The sequence below is a fragment of the Taeniopygia guttata genome, chromosome 28, assembly GCF_048771995.1.
Source record: "Taeniopygia guttata chromosome 28, bTaeGut7.mat, whole genome shotgun sequence".
Taxonomy (NCBI): Eukaryota; Metazoa; Chordata; class Aves; order Passeriformes; family Estrildidae; genus Taeniopygia; species Taeniopygia guttata.
In genome coordinates, this window is record NC_133053.1 from 3,529,312 (window position 1) to 3,544,054 (window position 14,743).

A 14,743-nucleotide genomic window follows, 5' to 3' on the forward strand; every position below is an offset into this window, starting at 1 on the left:
TATTCTTTAGCTCTGTCCAGTCCCTGTTCTAGGTCAGCCTTCACAAGGCATCAATGGAATGGTTTGGGTGGGAAGGGACCTTGGAGAACATCTGGGCATGGCAGGGACACCTTCCACTGTCCCAGGCTGCTCCAAGCCCTGTCCAGCCTGGCCTTGGGCACTGCCAGGGATCCAGGGGCAGCCACAGCTGCTCTGGGAATTCCACTCCGGGCCTTCCCCACCCTCACAGGGAACAATTCCTTCCAAATATCCCACAAAAATCTCCCATTTCACACTGGGAAGCCATTCCCTGTGTCCTGTCCCTCTGTGCCTTGTCCCCAGTCCCTCTCCAGCTCTCCTGGAGCCCCTTCAGGCCCTGCCAGGGGCTCTGAGCTCTCCCTGGAGCTTCTCCCCTCCAGGGGAGCACCCCCAGATCTCCCAGACCAGAGGGGCTCCAGCCCCAGGAGCATCCCGGTGGCTCCAGGGGGTTTATCCCTAATTAACAGGGTAATTAACTCAAACAGCCCTGAGGTTCTTCACTTAAGAGGAACAGCCCATCCCAGCAGCCCGGGTGACGCAGCTGTGCTGGAATGTCCTGGCACAGAATAATTTAATAATTAACCCCCCTTCTTCAGTGTGAGATGATCTCTACTAATTTAAATTAAATTCTCTACTTATTTAGTTTATTTATTTTAACTACTAAATTTAAATTAAATTACTAAAATTAACTTGCTACATTTAAATTACTAAATTCACTAAATTTGCTAAATTTAAATTAAAATTCTCTACTAATTTTAAATTTATCAACTACTACAAACTCTAAAATAACCATTCAAAATTATAATACTTAATAATTATACAATTTAATATATATTTTTTATTTATATTATGTAATTAATTCCTAATTATTATCAATTTCTTCTTCACTACATACATTATTTTTACTCTAATGTTTCCTCATACTCATAATCAAAAAATATTAATAATAACAACTTATGTCATTATCTTACATATCTCTATACAATTTTACAAAACAAAATTAATCAATATTTTATTTCTCATATCAAGACCCATTCTTCACTTCCAAGATTTAAAAAAAATCCTCCAATCCCTACAAAAATCCCTACAAAAAATATAAATTAACTTCTGTTTTAACAAGTACAAAATCCAAATAAACTTCAATAAAAAATATAAAACTCACACAGGATTTAATGAGAGACCTTGGAAAAGGCTTCCAAACTTAGGTGCTAGAAGCGAGAATGTGGATTTATAGTTTAAAGCAGAAACATGTTAAGCTAAGTAGAGGAAGGTTTAGAGTTTTAGAGTTTAAGATATAGAAAAAATAACAGTATTTACAAAGGTAACAAGAAGTTTTAGAGTGTAATACTCTAAATTTGTGTGTTGTAACATGACTGGCTAAGAAAGCTCACACTGTAGCATGAGTCCATAAGACGAAATATTTAAAGACCGGGTCAAAAGCAGAAATATCCTTTTTGGCAGTGTTTTATTAATTAATAAATCCTTAAAAGGTCTTGTAACTAGAGGTCTTGTGACCTTCTGAGCCATGTGGTGAAGATGTGAGTCAAACTCACCCCTTCCTGCCTATATAAAAGATAAGAAAAATAAATTGCACCATCTAAAGCAACCCAGAGGTCCCATCTTTATTCATTCAAAATTCCCACAAGACCCCACCCCATCCAGGGTAACAGAATATTGGGATCCTTTTGGGGTTCCTGGCACTGCAACAGCTCAAAATTGCATGTTTTTTAATATTAGATAATGAGACTTAAAAGAAGCTGTTTCTACTTCAGTGCCTCTACCTCACTTAATAAGTTTTATACTTTATCAGTTTTATAGTCACTTTATAAGATTAAATAATGAACTGACTCCAAATTTCAGTATAAATCTCTGGGAACACAAGAGTTTTCTGATTGTTACAAAAAAAAATTACTGCACTTTTCACCTAAAACCAAGTTGGGATTTTTAATTTATTTTTTTTTGGGGGGGGGGGCATTTCGGGTTTTTTGATTGTTTTCATTTGAGGTTTTTTGTTTTGTTGTTGTTTTTAAGATTTTTACATTCTGAGCAGCATCTACACTGGGAGGAAGGAAACTGCAGAGAACAGCAGTGGTAAGAATTAAAAAGCACTTTTGCTGCTCCAGTACAATTTGAAACATGAATTATCTGGTTTGCAACTCCTTACCTTCCACAATTACCTCTAATGGTGGCAGCACACAAGACAATGCTTTGAAATTTAAGTAATTCCATTTATTAGCACGACAAGCAGCAGTTCTCTGCTTCTGAGTGCTTTCTGCCTGCCAGGGAATATTCAGAGCACCAGAAAATCATGGAATGGTTTGGGTGGGAAGGGACCTGCTCATCTCCTCCCAGCCCTGCCATGGCAGGGACACTTCACCATCCCAATGTCCAGCCTGGCCTTGGACTCTTCCAGGGATCCAGGGGCAGCAGAAATGTTGGAAGTCACCTTATGGAAACTCACAGATTTTCCTGTAAATCCTATTCCAAAAGAAAAACATGGACCCCAACAGATCTCTGAGTTACACCAGGAGTAGCAACAACTTTGCTTTTGGAAGCCCAGCTCAGCTCAGAGTGGTGCAGGCCAATGTGACAAGGAGGTGTCTAAAATATGAGGGTGAACTTTGAATTTCTGGTTTGAGGGGAGGTGTTTCTTCTATATTTTTCATATAGAAAATTTGACATTCTGAATGCAAGCAGCTGTGAGAGCTGGGCAGCCTGCAGGCAAGTCCCAGGTTCTTTAAGGGGCTGAAAGAAATATTCTGTGGAGGATATTTCACCTTCCTGGCAGGTGGAAGTCTTCTAACAATGGTGCACATCTGTCACATTAAGGAGAATAAATATTTGCTAGGAAGAAGGAAGCTCTTAAGACCAGCCTGGTGACCAGGAGCCATTATTTCTCTTATTATTTGTACCTATTCAAGAAAAATTTCCTCCCATAATTGGTCATTTAAGGTCATGAATATTTGAAAAGATCTGCATTTCATCTCCTTTGGGGCGAAAGGTGGGGGTTTGAACAACAAAAGAAATTGTTTAAATGCAAGACAAATTAGACAGAACCAGTCCATGTGCACTTATTCTCATCTCCCCCCACATTTCACAGCCCAGAGGTGGATTTAGAATTGTTTTTCAGACTGGACCATCCCAGACAGCTCAGGGAAGGAGGACAAAAATATCCTTGCACAGAGCAGCGAGGTGACAGCGCTGACAACAGCACCTCCAGCACACCGAGAACCTGGGCTTATCTCCCAACTGCTTCCTCCCAGCTTATCAGAGGCTGCACAACCTCCCTGTACTGCCAAGCAGGGCCCTGGCAAACAGAAAATATCAGACTTGGTCAGAAAGGCCCCAGAGCTGGCCGGAATACCCAGCTCAGTGCAGCACCCATCCTTGTTTCCAGCCTTGTTTCCCATGAGCTGCACACAGGAGGGTCCTGGTCCACCTCAGCACACATCTCCAGGTGCTGCTGCTCCAGCCTGGGCTCACAGAATTCCAGAATATCCTGAGCAGGGATCACAGGGATCATCAGCCCAGCCCCTGTCCCTGCCCAGACCCCCCAACAGCCCCACCCTGAGCAGCCCTGAGAGCGCTGTCCAAACGCTCCTGCAGCTCTGGCAGCCTCGGGGCCGGGACCATTCCCTGGGGAGCCTGGGCAGTGCCAGCACCCTCGGGGGGAAGAACCTTTCCCTGAGCTCCGTGCCAAGGCCTGGCACAGCTCCAGCCCTTGCTGGGCTCCAGGAGCTGTCCCAGAGCAGAGCTCAGCCCCTGCCCCTCTGCCTCCCCTCATCTCCTGTGCTCCAGCTGAACCAGCCAAGCGCCCTCAGCCCCATGTTTGTAGCCCTGAGCAGGCTGGAAAGGTCTGGCAGCAGTGGGGAACAGGCTCAGGAAGGACACACTGCTCTCCCCACACTCCCCAGCACAGCCCTGCTCATCCCTCTGGTGACACAGTTCTGTCCTGGGCACTGGAGACACTGCTCAGATGTCAGATTAAACCCTTTGCTGACCCAGAGATGGGGTAACTGAGAGGTGTTTTAAAAACTTCTATTCTGTTTTCAGTCTCATGAGAAGGGTGAGACAATACAGATGTTATAATTCACACCAACTATTCCCTAATTACAATACACTATAAATGTTTCTGTCAGGCTTTGAGAATTTTCTACAAATCCATTTCCCACATTGAGACCCTGTCCCACCATGGTCATGAGGTGATGGAGAGAGAAATGCCACTTGTATTTAGAGCTCCTGTGCCTTGTTAAGCAGACTTGATCATACACCAAATAAAGGAAAATTAATAAATCATCTAATTTTGAAAATGCCCATTACCAGCCAGTAACTGAGCCAATCCTAGGAACCATCAGCACTAAGCCAATGCACACATCATCAAGCATCAGCTCAGCTCAGGATCAGATCTTGGAGAAAGCCAAGAAGGGAACAGAAAAAGAATCCCAGAATGATTTGTGTTGAAAAGGGCTTTAAAGCTCATCCTGTTCTGCCTCCTGCCACCTTCCACCAGACCAGGTTGCTCCAAGCCCCATCTTTCCAGGAAGCCTCAGCTTCTCTGGGCAACCTGTGCCACAGCCTCATCACTCACACAGGGAACAATTCCTTCATGATATTTCACCTAAACCTCCTCTCTTTCAGTTTAAAGCCATTTCCTTTCACAGAAGTTGATGCTCCACTCCAACAGCACCTAAAACACAAGAAATCCTGTGTGCAAAAGCATCATCAGATGCTCAGGTCTGTTCTAGAAGACATTCATCCATCATAAATAACCCTCACAAATTTGGGGAACACAGTAACTCCCACCAGCATTGCACTGAGGCCCTCACTGGATTGCTGTGTAGCACTGCTGGATGTATCTCAGTAATAATAATAATAATAATAATAATAATAATAATAATAATAATAATAATAATTCAGTGCTCAGTGCCCTGGCTTCTTCAGTCACTGCCTCAGGGGAAAATAAGGGCCTTGTCAAACGTCCCACTCTGTCCCTGCTCAGCTGCACAAGGGCAGGGGCAGTGCAGGGTTTTACCTGTCAGTGTGAGGCTGTTTTATCTAAAGCCTCCAGGACTCCCAGACACCAGAGGTCAGAAGAACGAGAATAACTGATATAATTCCCTGGGCAGGGTGAATGTTTAATCAGCTGTGTGTTAAGCCAGAAATTCTCCAGAACAGTTCCAGGGTTGTCATGGTGGCAATGGGATCTTAAGCTGATACCAAGGAACAGTCTGACAATGACTAACCAGGTGGTTGTTAAGGAAATCGCTAATTCTGCTGAGGTTGTTTGCCTATAATCATTCCACCCCCACTTTTTCCCCATTCTCTCTTCTTCCCCTGATGTTTCTTGTCAGTCTTAACTAGTGACACCTCCAGAAGAGGCATCCTTAATTACAGGCTCCATTCAGCAGGACCCTTTGCCTCCTGTTAACCTCAAAGAACCACCAGCCACGTAATCCCAGACAAATTCCTGAATTACTGGTGCCTCCTCCCACACATGACTTCATCTTCGTGCTTCCAAACCCGTGGGGCACTTCCAGAACTCAGCCATGGGGACAGAACCATCTCTCTTCACACCTGGCTTTGCTCCAGATGTGTGGAGCCCACAAGGATTCCCTCATCCCCAGCACAGCTGCAAATGGGATGTTGTTTGTGAGGTTGCAGCATGGGTTTGGTTCCTGATGGGAAAGGGAAAATGTGCACTGCAAAGCTCACTGGGAGAGAAGTAATTCCAGCAAGGATCCTCTTCTCTCTAGAAGGGATGGGGGAAATATAATTTTATGTGCCAAACAGCAATTCCTGGGATTTGAACTGCTCTGAAAGCCCTGGAAGGTGAGCCCTGCTGCTCTGGCTTTGAGAGGGAGCCAAGAAACCTCAGAGTCATGGAATGATGTGGGTTGGAAGAGACCTTAAATCTCACCCCTGCCATGGCAGGGACACCTTCACTATCTCAGAGTGCTCCAAGCCCTGTCCAGCCTGGCCTTGGACACTGCCAGGGATGAGGCAGGCACATCTTCTCTGGAAAACCTTTGGCTCACCCTCCTGACAGCGCAGAATTTCTTTGGTTATCAAATCTAAATTTCCTCTTTTTCAGTTTCAACCCATTCCCCCTTGTCCTGCCACTCGAGATTCAGAGATGCTGAACACAGTGCCATGTCCTGAACTTCTGCTTTGTTCCTGCTCATGTTCCTTGCTTTCTTTGCAAGAATGAGACTTTGAAAGGATCAGAGATGCCTTGAGGAAGTCAGAGCATGCAGTCACCCTGATGGCTCAGGTTTGAGCTTTTCTATTTTTCATATTCTGTGCTGCTTTAGTGTGTGGGTCTGGGCTTCATATTATGGGATGGTGAGCTCTCTGCACAGAGCAGAGAGACAAAACAATTCCTTCTCCAGCTGGGCACCAAGGACAAATGATCCAAATCTCAGCCCAAGAGCACAAACAACGTGGAATGAAGAGAGAAAAACAAGAAGGATGGGACTGTGTGGGCTGGAGGTGGAACTGGACAATGAACTCCAATGTGCAAATGGAGCAGAACTGATAAAAGTGAGAGACAAATGGACTGCTCGTCCATTTTGTGACCATTTTGGGTTGTGCTGCCCAAGGTGGATCCATTGAGGCCTTTTAATAAATCCCTGCTTTATTCTTCAGCTCTGTCCAGTCTCTGTTCAAAGCATCACCCCTGCCAGGGGAGACAGGGATGTGTCTCAAGCTGCTCCTCCTCAGAGCCTGCACACAAGTACCTGCTGCTCTTTGTCCTCACACACATCCACACATTCTGCACATGAAGCCAAAGAAAAACTCCCTCACACAGAGACACAGAGAAAAAAAAAAAAAAAAAAAAAAGATTTGCAGAACCTGGATGGTGGGAATATGCACCAGTGAGCTAAATGCAGCATCAGGGAGGAATATCTCTACAGTCAATATAATTAATATTTCTGTCAGCTTCTTGCTGAGGATTTCTTTCAGATTTGGGACAAGAAAACAAAGCATCTGATTTTTGTTTGCATATTCTTTATATGAAAGTCATTATTGGTGCAGCATTCTGTGACCTGTTCCTTTGACTGCAATGTTCCATCATTAACCTCTTGCAAAGTTTCCACCCACGACACATTTGTACAATACTGAGACTTCTCTGGCATTTATTAAGCTCAGAAAAACAAATTCCTAATACTCAGGGAAAAAGCACACTTATGCCTTTAAATGACTTTTCAAATGCCTTCATTTGGGATTTCTACAGCTCCTCACTCCTGTGGAACATCAGGAAATACCCAAGGGAATGACATAAGTTGTGTCAGGACATTGGGATGGATCTCAGGGAAAGGTTCTTCTGTGATTTTATGACCAGATCAAGGAACCAAGTTTTAAAGTTCTGTTTGGGAAACTTCTTGCTTCTGTTGCAATTTAAAATACACCTTTTAACTTTACTGCTGGGCAGACACTGCCTAACCCCTGCAGTGACATAAATGAACAGGAATACTGTGGGAAGAGTTTCTCATTCACTGACATGAAATCACATGTCTAGACATAACTACATATTGTTTTAACAACTCAGCTGAATTAACAACATTTAAACTTCTCTAGTAATTGCCATCTTTCATAAAACATCACCCAAAGCTGAAAGCAAGTTTGTTTTTTTTTCCCTTCCCCCCTACCTGGAAATAATTTGTGTATTAAAGTGTCCTGAAATCATTTCTGAAACGCAAACATTGCCATCTCTTATAAAACATCACCAAAAGTTGAGAAAGGGTTTGTTTTTTCTGCTTCCCCCACTGAATGAAAATAATTTGTGTATTAATATGACCCTGAAATAATTTCCTCTCTGTTCTTTGTGTGCTAAGAAAAGAGACTCTAGGAAGTGCCCTGTACAAATGGATTCCTCTTTGCTCAGAGACTTAAGGTTTGTGAAGGAAGGTTTTGTTATCTATTTATAAATTTATGGATAATTATTCCATAAACTGCTTGGATCCCTCTGTTTAGAGGTCCATAGTTGGTGCTGAAGGAAGGTTTTGTCATCTATTTAGGAATTTATGGATAAAACTGCTTGGATTCCTCTTTGCTCAGTAGGTAAAGGGGTCCATGATTTGCCCTGAAGGAAGATTTTGTCATGTATTTATGAATTTATGGATAATTAATCCACAAACTGCTTGGATTCTTCTGTTTAGAGGTCCACAGTTTGTGCTGAAGGGAGATTTTGTCACCTATTTATATATTTATGGATAATTAACCCATAAACTGCTTGGATTCTTCTGTTTAGGGGTCCACAGTTTGTGCTGAAGGAAGATTTTGTCACCTATTTATATATTTATGGATAATTAACCCATAAACTGCTTGGATTCTGCAGTTAGAGGTCCACAGTTTGTGCTGAAGGGAGATTTTGTCAGCTATTTATGAATTTATGGATAATTATTCAATAAGCTGCTTGGATTCCTCTGTTTAGGAGTCCATAGTTTGTGCTGAAGGAAGGTTTGTCACCTATTTATGCATTTATGGAGAATCACTCCCCAAGCTGCTCGCAGGGACACATCCCGACGTGGGAAAGCCGGCACGTTCCCAGACAATAAGCCGGATTTGTGAATGTTTGAACAAAAGAATAAAGACTTGCCAGTCCAAATAAAACTTGCCAGTCCAAATAAGACAAAACAAGGCGTCTGAAAGCCAAGATTACAGCCACAAACCTCCCCTGCGTGTCAAATACCGGCGATCCCGATGGATGCCGATGGATCCCGATGGATCCCGCTGGATCCCGGTGGATCCCGGTGCCCGAGGCCGGGCTCCCTCTGGCCGGCATCCAGCCCTGCGCTGCGCTGGCATTTGTTCCGAGGGAGGCAGAAGGAGAACCGGGTTAAATATAACTCGGGAGGCTCCAGCAGAAACTCGGCGGAGGAGCCGAGCGGGCGGGACCCGCCTGTTGAATCAGCAGCACGCCCGGACTCCGCTTTTAGCTCGGCGAGGGCTAAAAGCGAGCGGGGAAATGGGCTGGAATAGGCGAAAGCTGCTCTGTTTACGGGCCTCCATCGGCAGGGAAAACATGTTGTGATTAAACGTGGCAGCTGTCGGTGCTCCGAGGTGTTACAAGCAGGGGGCTATTTAAAGACAATGACTGGTGCCGTCTATTCCGCCTCGATTGTGGCAGCCCCGAAGTTGTTTCGTGGCAGAAAGTGGATTTTTAGTGGCAGGGAATACGCTCAGCTGGAGGATTTCCCCCAAAAGCCAGGACAAATGATGTCATCGGAGGCACTGGTTGCTGGATGATTACAGAATCCCAGAATAGGTTGGGATGGAAGGGAGCTGAAATCCCACCCTGTCCCACGGGCAGGGACACCTTCCACCGAGCCCTGTCCAACCTGGCCTTGGACACTTCCAGGGATGGGTCTGATCGTGTTTACACACACGAAAGGACACAGAAAGTGTATTTCTGATGTACCTTCCCATACCTAACACACAATTTAACAGCAACTCTCTCTAGACCATAGCCTTAAATCCTTGGATGGGTGACCCCATCCCTCCCTCCCAGCCCGGCTGCAGGGCTCAGTGTGGTGCCAAGTCCCTTGATGAAGGAGGTGCCTTCATTTATAGGCCAAATCTACAAGTTTATATGGCAATGCTACAAATTTGTAAGGCAATGCTACACAACACTCCTTGAGAGGGCGGATCTGATGCTAAAGGAAAAGACCCCAGAGTGCTGCCTGCAGTCTCAGCCCCTCTCCAGGTGAGATTTCCCAGTGGCTCAGACCCCTCCCCAGGAGCAGAGCTGGCTCTCGGGGCCCCAGGACAGGGACACGCTCCTGTGAGAGGAATTCATGAGATGCAAATGGCTCAGCAGGGAGATGCAAAGCAGGGGTGGCTGTGAGGGACCTGGCTCTGCCTTTCCTCTGTGGCACTGGATGCTCCTATCCCCATCCCCAGGCGCACTGGGATCATTCCTGTTTTGCAAGAAGCAAGCAGGGACAAAGAAATTCCAGCTGTCAACCCCTTCTGTCTGTGCTTTCAGCCTTCAGGCCAAGAGCCTGTTGTTACCTGAGAACCCAGATTCCGATTAAAAAGATGAGCAGTTCCAATGCTCGTGGTTATGGGAACAGCTCTGACAACACCAGCTCCAGACAACAAACCCCCGGAGCCTGCCCACAGCTGTGTAACCCCAAGGCAAACGCAACACATCTCACAGAATTCCGATACATCTCCCCTCCCTTGGGGGAGAGGTGAAGACACAGCTGGATGTGTTGGGTTTTTTTAAAACATGAGCTGAGATTTTCATGTATCCTACAAAGTCCTGCTTTGGGGGTTTTCCCTCACTAGCCACCCAGAAATCAAACTGTACATCCCAAACTCTCAGCAGACACAGTCAGAGGTTGACTCAACCTGTCTTGAACGAGGTAACCATGAAAGAGCCTCCCAAAATGCTTCCCCTTCTACTAAATGCGCCACTTTAAAATAAAACCTGATACTGAACTGACTGAAGCAAACTCAGACCGAAAAGTGAAACAGCAGAGGCGGAGAGGGAAGCCCAGGAGCTTAAGGCTGGTATTTAGAGACTGATTTTTTTCTTTTCTCTAGGCCAGACATTACTTTCTATTCTCAAATCATTTGTAACCAAGAGAGGGTTGAAAAGTTTGGGCAGAAGAAGATGAAAAAAGCCTCGACTAAATGATTCTGGAGCTGAGCTCTCAGTTTAACCTACCAATTAAAGCCACAGTTTAAGGACATTCCAAATGCAAAAGTTAAAGTAGATTTAACAATATTTAATAAAATTATTATTAATTCTGCTTTTTAGTTAGTAAGTCTCGCCTCTTTCAACAGCAAAGCCAAAATAAAGGCTTCGGAGTGCTATCTAAGTAAAAAGAATGGAAACATTTAATCAGGCAGCAGAACTCACGCTTGAAACAGGCACGTCCACAAAATCCCACTCTAACAGGAGATGAATCTTTTTTCACAACACACTTTATTCAAAACCAACAGCAGAAACCACATCAAGAACAGACGGCAGATACTTGCAAATAGGTCTCGCTGCGATTTCCCCCCATTTCTAAGACCGACTCGAAAGCGAGCGCCGGGATCTCCCAGCTCTGGCAAACTCCAGGGACGAGCTGGAGCTGAAACCACTTCCCTCCACCCCCAAAGAGGAGGAGGAGGAGCGCTGGGGGGGTCGGGGACAGCGCGGGGAGGGGGAGAGCATGGAGAGAGGGACGGGGACAGCAGGAGAGAGGGACGGGGACAGCATGGAGAGAGGGACGGGGAGAGCAGGAGAGAGGGACGGGGAGAGCAGGGAGAGAGGGACGGGGACAGCAGGGAGAGCACGGAAAAAGGGAAAGCACGGAGAAGGGCACGGGTACAGTACGCAGCTGTGCCGACCCCAGCACTGCGACCCCCTCCCGACCCTGAGCGGACACTTTGGGGCTCGCACCCCGCGGACCGGGTGGGACCCCCCCGGCAGCGCCGCGTCCCCGCCGCCCGCGGAGCCGGGAGCTCCGAGCGGCCCCGCGGAGCTCCGGGCGGCCCCGTGGAGCTCCGGGCGGCCCCGCGGAGCTCCGAGCGGCGGTGCGCGGGGGCCGCGGCCCCCCCACCGGCCGGGCGGTGTCGGTTCCCGTGCCCGGGCGGGGCCGCGCTGCGGGCGGTGCTCCGGGGCAGCGGCACCGGCCGGGGAGAGGGCGAGCCCGGGGCGGTTCGGCGGCGCCGCCTCCGCCGCTCCCCCGCTCCCAACTTTCCGGGGGCGGCGCGACCGGCGCCCCCCGCCCCGGCGCGCAGCGGGACCGCGCATCCCGCGCCGGGACGAGCGGGGTCGGCGCCGCCGGCCCGCGGAGGACGCGGAGACCGCGCACATCCCTGCACCCCCCCCGGCCGCGGTCCCGCATCCAGCCCGCCGCGGGGCGGCCCCGCTCACCTGCCGTCCCCGCCGGGTGCCGCGGGCTGCGCTGGGCTCCGGCCGCCGGGGCCGCGCGTTGCCGCCGTTGGCAAGTAACAGTCTCCAGGGCTACGGTCACTATGGCGCCGGGCGCCGGGTCTCGAGGCAACTGTTGCTACCCCGGCCCCGCGCGTCACCGCCCGGCCCCGCCCCGAGGAGGCGTGCCCAGAGTTTCGCCGCCGCCCATTGGCGCAGCGCCTGTCCGTCACGCGAAGGGGCGGGGCGCGTGGCGGGAGGACCAATGGAGTGGCGCAGGGGGCGTGGCCGGCGCTTGGCGCGCGGTTTGGCGCCTCGGCGCGGGGCGGGGCCGGGCGCGTGACGCGCGCGCGCGCGGGAGGTGAGGGACGGCGGTGAGGGAAGTGGGGGGGGCGAGGGGGCGGGGCCGGCTCGGTGATTTCACTTCAATAAATCACCCCCAAAAATAAAAATTTTTTTTAAAAAAGTTTATTTTCCCGCTGTCAAACATTACAGAAGGGCGGGCTGCCGCCGGGGGGGTGGTTGCGGTTTTATTTCGCATCCGCTTTTCCGCGTGACATCAAGCCGTGGTCATGGCGACGGGGCGTGACGTCACCGACAACAACGCGCGGGATGGGAGCGGGTTTGGGGCGAATTGAGGCAATATCGGCGAATTGCAGCGCCCGGAGTCCGGGGGGATGCGGGGGGAGAAGCGGCAGCAGCGCCCTGGGACGGAAAATCGCCACCCACGGGCAGCGGGACCGAGCCCGGCGCTGGGATGGCGGCAGGAGCGGCGGGAGCTGCCCCGGAGCGCCCGGAGAAAGGCACGGAGAGGCTCCGGGGCTGCTGGAGAGGAGAAGCTCCAGGGAGAGCTCAGAGCCCCTGGCAGTGCTAGGCCCTGAGGTTTAAAGCCAAAGTGTTTGAGCAGTGCCCTTGATTTCAGTGAGAGCAGAAACGTGTTCAGTTTTTGGGGAGCCAGGGCTGGAAGCAGGAACTGGGGATGAAATAATCTGCTTTGCTTCTGGAGCCAGGCTGGGAGAGCTGGGGGTGCTCCCCTGGAGAGGAGAAGCTCCAGGGAGAGCTCAGAGCCCCTGGCAGGGCCTGAAGGGGCTCCAGGAGAGCTGGAGAGGGACTGGGGACAAGGCCTGGAGGGACAGGACACAGGGAATGGCTTCCATTGGGAAAGTGATCCCATTTCGATGGGATATTGGGAAGGAATTGTTCCCTGGCACAGCTGGGCTGCCCTGGATCCCTGGCAGTGCCCAAGGCCAGGCTGGATGCTGCTTCACTCCTCACATCCCCTCCTGTTTTATTTTGTCAATGAAACCCAGCCCAGGCTCTGGGTCGCTCTTGTATTTTTTTTTGAATGCAGGTGCTGCCAAGGAAAGCAGCGTTTTTTATACAGCTTTATGGAATATCTCTGTTTGTGGGGTTTTTATGGGTTTTTCCCCCGCAGTTAAACTCAGTAGAATCCACTTGCTCTGAAAAAATCCCCGTCAGGTATTTCACCATTTCCAGGATCACTTTCCTGACATGTTAAAAAAAAAAAAAAAAACTTTTATGATGTATTTTTTCTGCAACGTTTTCTGAAAAGTATGTCCCAGCCTCAGCCAAGGAAGTGTGTGGAATTTGTACCCATGGAGACTCCAATAACACAGCCTGCTCCAAACACCACAGGATTATTACTTTTCTTACCTAACGCTTCGGGAAAGGAGTTACTGGAAAAGGAAGTGACTGAGCAAGGCAATTTAAATTGAGACACTGGTTAGAGTGCAGATTTGGGGTTGTTGCTCCTGCTTTTGGGAGATTACCATGAGAATTACATTGGAAAAATTAATGGAGTTGTGTGTCTGACCACCACTGAGTGAGTTTTTGAGAAGCTCCTGAGAAAAAGAATTCTTATTCTTAATGGGTTGTAGATGCTTAAGCCAGAGATATTTTAAAATAACAACTTTTAGGTGAGTGACAAGTGCAGTAAAAGAGAAAATAGAGGTGGAATAGTTTTTTAAAAACCACCTAGTACATATAAACATCCACCTTTACTCCTGGAAACTGAAACCAGATTAATAAATTTGCCTTAAACACTCCTGTTATGTTTGAAGGTTGTTCTCATTCCTTCCCTCAGTCTCTTGTTTTACAAATGAAACAAACCTCTGTTTTTTCCTGCTAGAAAAGCCCAGACCTTTCCTAAAAAACACTCAATAAACAGCTATTTTTTAATCCTGTGGTCACTTATTCCTGCTTGAGCAGGAATAAATATATTGGGTTTGGCCACACTGAATTGCACCATGCTGATTTTGAATTATCACCAGGAGCTGAATGAAATTCCTCAGCTCTCTCCCCTTTAATATCAGCTCCAATATGTTATTGCAGCTCTGTTACCTTGATTTTTTAGGGCACAATTACCTGCTGAACAGCAAAAAGAAATGTAAAACACATTTGGGTGTGCTCCTCTTCTTCCCAAAATGCTGATTACTGAGTGAAACCCAAAGCACAGGTGCCAACAACATGCTGAAAATCACAGAATCACAGAGCCATTGAGGCTGGAAAAGCCCTCTGAGATCTTCAAACCCAACCACCAACTCTGTCCCCAGGTGCCACAGCCATTTCTGAACACTTGATAATACTTGAAATTTTTGATAACGCTCAGCACAACACCTTTGGGAAAGCCTGCACCCCATCGGGGTCAGGCAGAATCACCACAGCACTTTTATTTTTAATTATTTTACATTTATTTTTAATTGTCTGCCGCCTCTTGTGCCAAGCTGATCACTGGGATGAATTTTTCTTTGTTTTTTCCAGTCTGTTCATGAGCCAGATCTCGCTCCTCCCACACAATACCAGGGGCTGGGGGAAAGGGATTAATTTCAAAAA

The 14,743-nt window shown here is 47.9% G+C and overlaps 1 protein-coding gene across 6 annotated transcripts in view; it reads right to left on the bottom strand.

Moving 5' to 3' along the window:
* LOC100219508 (DNA-binding protein RFX2) overlaps positions 1-12,048 on the bottom strand; it is a 73,151-nt gene extending 61,103 nt beyond the window's left edge. For 5 of the 6 annotated variants that reach the window (XM_030256649.4, XM_030256648.4, XM_030256647.4 and 2 more), the window contains exon 1: positions 11,894-12,047. The gene's annotated coding sequence lies outside the window, so the exon portion shown is untranslated. Of the gene's footprint in view, positions 1-11,893 lie in introns of all 6 variants that reach the window. The other variant, XM_030256646.4, reaches the window with a different exon arrangement.
* Between the last annotated feature and the right edge of the window lie 2,695 nt (positions 12,049-14,743).